We start from the raw sequence: 9,127 nt of genomic DNA, 5'->3' as shown, positions 1-9,127 counted from the left end.
TTGAAAATCACAGTGGTTGTGGGAACAGGGAAGGGTTAATTTGGCTCTTCGTATTGACAAGTCCTCTTTCAAAGTAGAATCCTATCTCTGCTCTGCTCTACACAGCTGAAGGCTTGATTCCCTTTCCTCTATTTCAGTGCCCCAGGTGCACGCTCTGTCAGGTATGCCTGGAGAGCCTGGGAGGGCGGGGATGAGAGCAGAACTTGGGAAAGGGTGGGGCTTAGTGTGGGGCATGAAACTATCACACCTGTAATGTGAGTCCCTCTGTGAAAAGTCATAGCTCTTTCATCCTATTGGCCCTACTTCCTCCTGGATACTTCATACCATTGTACAGTGATAATCTATGCCCCAGGTCAGTGTGACAGGACCCCAAATCAGCCAAAGCTGTGGCTGTGCAAGCTCCCTGTGAGGTGAGATACCCAATTACAGGACAGCTAAATTAAGGGATACAAAAAACTAACTTTAATAATCAGGGAAAACACTACAACATAAATGGGAAAGGCCAAACATAAAAGTAAAAACTTGAAATAATGTTTCCTAATACTTTTTACTCTTGCCCCCAGCCAGGGCTTTCTTTGCAGGTCCTGGATGGTTTCAGCAGCAGGAAGGAATCATTATGGACTCTTCAGTGAACTCCTCATCCCGAGGAGAGGTCTCAGGTTCTCCGCTCACCTCCACAGATTGCTTCTGTGTCTCCTCTCCAGCACTTTCAGCTGCAATCCCCCTGTGGTAGACTCCCTCTGTCTCCACCATCTGGGGCTTTATACCTGCAGGCTTCTGTGGACCCCAGCAGGCTGCAAGCTGGCAGGCACTCATACAGGCACATGCAAGTATGCACACACTCCAGCTCCCTGCTTCCCCAGTCCAGGTTCTGGGAAGAGGCAGAGCTCCCTGGCAGGAGCCCTTCCAGTGCCATCTTAGCAACCAAAATGCTGGCTTGCATCCATAGATGCTTCTCAAGCAAATCCTGGGACGTCATTCTCCCCTTGTACTCGGCCTTGGTGAGGCCGCAGCTGGAGTACTGCGTCCAGTTTTGGGCTCCACAATTCAAAAAGGATGTGGAGAAGCTTGAGAGAGTCAGAGGAGAGCCACGTGCATGATCAGAGGTCAGGAAAACAGATCTTACGATGACAGGCTGAGAGCCATGGGACTCTTTAGCCTGGAAAAGCGTAGGCTCAGGGGTGATCTGATGGCCACCTATATGTTTATCAGGGATGACCACCAGGATCTGGGGGAACGTTTGTTCACCAGAGCGCCCCAAAGGATGACGAGGTCGAACAGTCATAAACTACTGCAAGACAGTTTCAGGCTGGACATAAGGAAGAATTTCTTTACCCAGGTCTGGAACAGTCTGCCATCGAAGGTGGTTCAAGCACCTACTCTGAACACCTTCAAGAGCAAATTGGATGCTTATCTTACTGGGATCCTATGACCCCAGCTGACTTCCTGCCCTTTGGGCAGGGGGCTGGATTTGATGACTTCTGAGGTCCCTTCCAGCCCTAATGTCTATGAAATCTATGAAATCTCAAGGGCAGAGTGCCATGATCCAAGCCACACCCAGCCCCTCAGCAATTAAACTTTCCCTACCAGAATGAAACCCATCCAAAGAAACTTAACTTTCACCATATAATATCCAAACAAACAATATAGCCACATAATCATCACAGCTGGTAATCTACAGCCTGCAGGCTAGTCATGGTCTGAGGCATCAGTGGTGCTAAGCAGTGAGGGCCTTGCCTGTGCTGCGCTGTGCCATGCTGCACTGTGCCACACTGCAGCTGGGCATGGGGGTGGCTTTCCTATGTCATGCTGCAGCTAGATAACACAGAGAAACAATTGTGGGGCGAAGCAGCGGCAGTGGCAGCAGCTGGGTCCTAGCACCGGCCCACACCAGACCCATGTTGGGCTATTCCGCCCACTGCTGCAAAATGTTGCCAACCACTGAGCTGTGCTTATAAAAGGCACTTTAAGGACTGCAGAGAGAGACTGTTGTTTATGAGGGTCCAGGCACCTAACAACAAAACTGCCCTATGAGCATTTCTGAATGGGCAGTCCCTATCCTGTGCAATCAGCTTTAAAAGTGTGCCCAAAGTTTTTTCAATGTTAAATGATCCATTCTGCCAACTGAATGGCTTCTTGAAATAAGTTGCCCCAAATATTTGCATTTGAGGGATAAAGAAGATGCAGGGTAAAGAACAGGCCAAAGACCTGAGTCTGTTTCTGATTTTAAACCAGGGTTGCGCAGGTGTATGTCCAAGAGTTTCACTGGAATTATTATCAGTTCACATCAGCATCAGTGAGAGCAGAATGAGGTTTTCTGTGTGTTATCTGCATGAGGGAAACTGGCTTCACATGCTTCTCATGCTCCAGGGCATAAGCCAATATATGTAATTAATGGAGATTATGGAGAAATGTTCCACCTGGGCAGGTTATCTACCCATAGCTGTCCTGTCTACTTCAGGGTTTCTTGCACCTTGCTCCTAAATGTCTAGTATTGTTCATTGTCAGAGACACGGTACTAGACTAGATGGACTGTGCCTCTGATCCAGCCTGGCAATTCCAGTGTAAGCTGCCACTGCAAAGCTGTTCTTATATTTGTTTCCCCCAAGTGTAGTCTATTCCTCTGTTCCCCATGTCTGCCAGCCACCTATAATCCAGTTTTCTCCTTTTTTGCTTGCTCTAAATAGACCTCTTCAGACAAGGAATCAGAAGGAAAATAATTCATGATGGAAATAAAAATCAGCTAGTTATTTGAACAGAGCTAGTAAGACCCCCTGGAATTCAATCTTATTTTTTTTTGTATTTAGTGTTTCCTAAATTATTCTATTTCCAGTCAGCAGCAGGAGGAGGAGGGAAAAATAATCCCATGTATTCTCTTCTTGCTGGCATTGGTATTGAAGTTACTAAAACATATCAAGGGAGGATTCTTCCTCTAGTATTAAACAGCATGAATGGAACTGGCAGTGTTATTATATTTGTATATAGATAGATATATTTTATCTTGATAGTAACATTTTTGGCATAGTTGCCATTTGACAGCCCTTTGCAGCTGCAACCTGTGTATTTTACTTTGAAATGTTGCTCCTCTCCCCTCTCCCCTTTTCTCAAACCAACCCCTCCACACACTGAGAACTAATATGCTTTCCACCGACAAATGTTGAATGTTGCTTCTGAGGATTTAGCATGTCAGGCAGTGTCTACACAGCTTAGGATTCTATTATTACACAATGGCTTAGGAAGGCAGTGCTTTGTCACATAACTACAGAGCTGATCTATGTTAGGACCAGGAGTTAGGGTGCTTCTTTCCACACTATTTCCCATCTTCCCGAACCTCTCTCCTTCCACTTGTATATTTTAGAAAGCTTGTTTTTTATTCCCTGTCTCTTTTTTGCTCTGCTTTGTTTCTCCTTTCCTTTTTTGACATTTTTTTATTTTAGGAGTAAGGAAAGCAGACTGATTTGTGACTGCACAGATTCCTATGCAGCACACAGCACTTGCTGTATGTTACATCATCAGAAGAGGTAAGAAGAATTCTTGAAGCTGCTCGCTAGATTTTTTTTGTGCACATTGCTTGTTTTACAAGCTGTGCAGGCTCTGCCATCTAGAGCACTTTGTGAGATCACTCCAGTTTGCTGTTTTTCCTTTTTCCATCTCTGCGTGCATGTGTGTGTGTATCTCTCTCCCTCTCTCTCTTTCTGTCTCTCCCCCCACACACCCTGATTCCCCCTGATCCCCCCCCTTCTTACACACATACACACATACATAGAAGCTGGGCTTGCTAATATGAACTTGAAGACTTGCAATGCCAAAATGCATGTGGTACCTTGGGATGCACTGGGATCAGGATTCTTGAAAAGCCTGCAGGCTGCTTAGTCCTCCAAGACCTGTTTTTTGTTTGTTTTTTTTTAACCAGACGAGAAAAAGAACAAGTTATCACTTTTTCCCCCCCTTTCTTAATTTTTTTTCATTACTTTGGATATTACTGAATAAGGAGTCTCAGGGATTCATTCACTTGGACTTCTCTGAATCAGGTTCCATCTGCCAACAATTCTAGTCTGCATTTTGCTTTAGCTGGAAATGAACCCGGGATTTTTCTGATTATATCTCCTTTCAAAAAAAAAAAAGATGCATGGCATAGAAAGAAGGTCTAAGTGCCTGTCTGACATTATTTTACCAAACCAGGGATAAATGTTACTTCTCAAAGGTAAGTGCTAGGATTTTTCCGTGTGTGTGTGTGTGTGTGTGTGTGTGTGTGTGTAAATATAGGCTCCCCTCTTTGATGTCAGATAATGTTCTATGCTCTATTTTTAAGGTATTGGAGAAATGCATAACTTTATTTCCTTTTTATTGTCATCCTAGATAACAATGTGCCTGTGAAAGAAAAATGAACCTCAGTTAGGTGTCTGCTTCTCTCTCAGTCTGAGAAGGCAGTTCAAAGAAATATTTTTTAACATGCTGAGGCGATTTTTAAAAAATGCTGTTGTGAATCAGATATTGAAAGGGGTTTGGAGGATTTTCTTCCTATTAAAGGAAAAGTGAAAAATAGAATAAGAGACATTTGAGTCATTTAAGCTCTGGGGGAGTTAATAAATCCTGCCAAGGTAAGGAAGAACTTTGCTGGACAGATCAACTCTGTTGTGTGTGAAAACATACAATTCAGGAACAGGGACCTTGACAGATGTCATAGGAAGCAATGGAAGGTGAGGGGAAAAAGCAGGATAGAAGAGGAGGAGTAGGAGGTGGAGGAGAGGCAGCTGGAACCAGGTTTCATGTTTGTCACTGAGGCTGGTGTTCCTGGGAAGGGTGATACCATTGTTGGTGGGCATCAAGAACTGGTAAGACGGGCAGATGGGGGGATGGGAGCTCTAGAAATATGCCATGTCATGTTTGCCCAGCACCATCAGATATATATGACCCTCTGCCCCAAGTAACAAGCCAGGCATTTTGTGGGGCATGTAAGTGGCATGATAGAGCAAGATGGTGCAGAGTGGAAAGTGACTGTTATTCACAGTTGCAGAGAGACACAAACACACAGCCCAGCACACACCACAATACACAAAACAAATTGTGTGCTAGAATAAAACAGAGGAGAAGCATGTAGGTCAGAGTTAAAGCCCCAAGTACCAGGAGAATGAAATGGATCTATCAAGATACTTTTTTTCTTCTCCAACTAAATGTAAACTGGACAACTATCATAGTATCTGCAGGAAGGCTTCTTAAACTCTGAGAAAATCTGGAACTCATTCTCACCTGACAGAAACAAAGAACATTGATTTGCAGCAAGAATTATGTTGGGCAGGGGCTCATCTAGTCTCTCTAGGGATGTCTCAAGGAGACACACCAGGAAGGGTGGAGTTTATTTTGCATATTCTATTGTTGATATTAATTGGAGAGGGTAACTTTTTACTACCTAAGAAGGGAAGATGTGGCCAATAATAATAAAAATAATAACAATAGCAACAACACCTTAAGGTTTCATGCAACTACAAGAAAATGCATTGGCTAGGCTGCCAAGTCCTAACTTGATGATACAGTATTCACCATTGAAAAGTCAGTGCTTGCCAGCAGATACTGCTCAATTCCCACAGTTATTTCCTGTTGCTAGTGGAGAGGAAACAGATAACTACAGTGAATAGGCACTGACTTTTCATCGGAGACTGCTGTATAGAGAGGACACTATTGTGAAAATTTGAGAGAATGGCAAAGGGGACAAAGGACTGTACTTGCTTTTACTGTCATGATGTCTTGGGCTTGCTACAGCGCAACTGTTTAATGCTCGTCCCATTTTGGTGATTCTTTGGCAGTGCCTACATATTGCCATGTACAGACCCTATGGTATTTGCATATGTACTATTTTTACCATGGTTTGTCACAAAACGGTTACAAAGGAGGCTCCTGACTCCTGAATTAGCCAGGAGTTTGTAGGGAAGAAGGTATTGTAACAGAAAAGGAAATAAGGAAGGAACAGCTCTTGCTCCAAGCTGAGTTTTTTTTTCTACTGCTCCAGTCTAGGCAATCTGCATAGTCCGTATTATATATAGTTTGTGTACCCTGTGTTATTGGCTTGTCTTCAGTACACCTGTGTTGTCTGTTGAATTAATGTTAGATCACAGTTTGGTTAATCACAGTTTGGTTAGAATCTAGCTTTGTTCTACTTAACACACTGAGGCACGCAGTCCAGTCTATGCAGTGCAACCAGCAACGGAATCAACCCTCTGAGCCACCATTTGCTTTTCTTCCACTCCCTCCCGCTGTTTATAGCATTAGTGATTCTTGTTTAAATTCAGATATGGAACGTAATCACTTAGTTTCCCCCTATGGGACTTACAAACAGCATACCTAGCATTTTTGCAACAGCCTCCGCTTCCCTCTTCCTCAACAGGATCCAAGCTGACAGTTCCCTGACAGTCCCTTACAAGTCAGCTCACTCTGCCTTTTTACAAAGAGCAGCGTGTTTGCTGACTGAAGTTTGAAATGTTGCAGTGTCGGGTACATTTTGGGAGGGTGTATCAATACAGCATTCAGTCTGAAGTGGGTTTGCCTGTTTGGCAAAAACATATGCCCTCGTGCTGGTTTAAGAAGCTGACTTGAAATAATTGGGGGATAGTGTGCATTAAGCAACCAGGCTTAGAGTGAATTTAGTGTCAAGAAAGATGATTTATTGACACGTCTGGAGAATGCATTCTGTTAGTTATCCACACAAGACGCAGGGAATGTCCACCAACAGTGCAAGATCCTCTTCCTTTATTGCCCAGCTATTGTGTTTCAATCCTGATCTACAAGGATCATCTTTAGGGGCAGAAAAGTACCATATCACTGATTTTCTTTCAGTCAGATTCTTAGAATCTTTGCTGAGTGTTTCACTGACTGAGGGTTAATTATAGTGTCTTTTTTGTGATGTGGACACCTTTCCCTTGGTGGTAGAATAAACAGCAGTAAATATTCTCTCAAAAGCCACCAAGAAGACATTAGACATTATTTGCTTTAGGTCAGTGCCAAGCATAAGTGAACCAGTGCCATAAAGTCAAAGGCTCTGTTTCTGTAGCATATTATCTCCCCCCTGGGCCATCCAGGCATTTGTCCATATAAAATGTTTATTGAAAATGCTGAAGACGACGCCTAGGTCTGTTCCTATGATTAGTCTCCCATTGATTTTTAGTAGAAGGTAGAACCATTCAGGAATTTTTCAATGAAAGGTCATCTTAACTGGAAACTATTTGTGGAAAAAGGTCAATTCCAATGGATTACCCCACTTGAAAAAAATGTTGGAAATATGTCTCAAAATTGTCAGAGGTCCCATTTGACATTTTCTAAAGGAAAAGTTTGACCTTTTTCTAAGACAAGAATACTCCCCCCCACAAAAATAAATTAATTTATATTTTAAAAGTATAAGTAAAAGGGGGGAGCTAAGTAAATAGTTTTCAGTGACCTATTTTCAGTGACCTAAGCTAAGCATTCATGCAGTTTGTTGGTTCAAAAATGTTTGAGATTTCAATTCTTTGGTTCAATATGGAACAGGAATTAAATTCCAGATTTGAAGACTAGAATATGAAGTAAACACACTTATCTCTTTTTAGCGTCACAAGCTTTAAGCAATATTGTCTGAATATTTTCTATGTGGTATCATTGATTCTTGAAGTTGCTGTTTTAGTGCACAAAAATAATGAAATAACTAGATATGCCTGTTAAATGTCCATGAAGGTGTGTCTGCTGGGTTTCTGGATTTGGTGATTTTAGGTATAATGGGCTTTCTCCTTTCATCTGAAGACTTCTGGTAATGACTCCTAAAGGTGTTGGCCTGTAATCCTCCTAGCAGATGCTGTGCTGTCACAGAGATTGTGCTAGACAGGGGTAAAATAAGGAGACACACCCTGGAATAGCAGTTAAATCCAGGGGCTCTGATTCTGGTTGGTTATGAGGTAAGAGGCTGGACTAGTGTATCCCAATTCACGTTGACATAGGCACAAGCAAGAAAAGAAAGCTGGATGAAAGGTGAGATCAGTACAAAGCAAACGATGGCTAAGAGCTGTTTTCCTACTTCAGTTGTGTTACCATTGCTCTGAGAAGCCGCTGAAAATATATGCAAGACTGCAGTGGAGTATTTAGCCGAATCGTTCAGTTGAAACCAGTGGCGTCACATCAGGTATGAACATGGCCTTTTGAGTTCAAAGCTGTAGGGAGATCTTGGATCATCTCATTTAGATGATACTCAGGAAGTTGCCTGAACTTGGAATTTGTGACCTTAGGAAAGGGATAAACTTTGAAAGCATCCATTTGGTCATGCCATGTGGGTTGAGGGAGAGAGGTGTCAGTGAACTGTTCATCTCAGAAATGGCTGATCTAAAGGAAGTGGGTGAGAAGGTGAAGCTTGTCTTGTCTTCCACCCTGCTTCTATCATAGTATACTCTGATAGTTCACTGGTGTCAGAGACCCCAAGTGGCACCAAACAGGCAGATTCTGAGATGATGTTTTCTAGCTATGCTTGTCAGATGACTTTGAGGAAAAAAACACAAAGCAGAAATAATAATCTCTGCTTTGATGTTGCCTGCAGGTGAGAATGAGCAATGGGAAGGGGGATGGAAAAAAGCTTTCATCTTCAAACTTCCATAATCCTCTGTGGCAGTAGAAAGAAAAATGGGTCCTGGTATCAGAATGTGAATGGTGTCTGTAAATGTTTGATGACAAGGAGGCACTGCACAGTAATTAATATGAAATCTCCATGTTAACAGGTAAAGAGAACCCAGTAAATGTACTTCTAGACCTAAATGGACACAACAAACTATTGAGTAATGAGTGGAAACAATGGAGGGAAATGAAAAAAAATGCCTGTGTCATGGTTCTTTCAGTATGGTCTGTCTGGTTTGAAAACAACCCGCAGCAAATGGCTGTATCCTGGGAGATAAAACTCAGAACTTTCCAATACTTACAATATACACTTGATGTCTTTTACTCTGTGAATATTACTGTGACTAGGAGTAATTATATCACTAATAACTGGAAAGCATTATACGTTCCATACTCTAAACAAATGTGCAGGGTTGGAGGGGAAGCCAAAGTGTATTGATAGATCATCATTTCCTTGGAGGGAGACAATTTTCCTAGGTCTTCTAAACTGATGGCTGGCTGG

At 42.6% G+C, this 9,127-nt stretch overlaps 1 protein-coding gene across 1 annotated transcript in view; it reads left to right on the top strand.

Moving 5' to 3' along the window:
• The first annotated feature begins 3,780 nt into the window (after positions 1-3,780).
• Positions 3,781-9,127, top strand: part of LRFN2 (leucine rich repeat and fibronectin type III domain containing 2) — a 253,600-nt gene continuing 248,253 nt past the window's right edge. Inside the window, exon 1 of the mRNA XM_090046861.1 lies at positions 3,781-4,204. The gene's annotated coding sequence lies outside the window, so the exon portion shown is untranslated. The remainder of the gene's footprint in view (positions 4,205-9,127) is intronic.

Source organism: Crocodylus siamensis, chromosome 1, assembly GCF_052110815.1.
Source record: "Crocodylus siamensis isolate JL-2025a chromosome 1, ASM5211081v1, whole genome shotgun sequence".
Taxonomy (NCBI): domain Eukaryota; kingdom Metazoa; phylum Chordata; order Crocodylia; family Crocodylidae; genus Crocodylus; species Crocodylus siamensis.
This window is presented reverse-complemented; position numbering and strand designations above follow the sequence as displayed.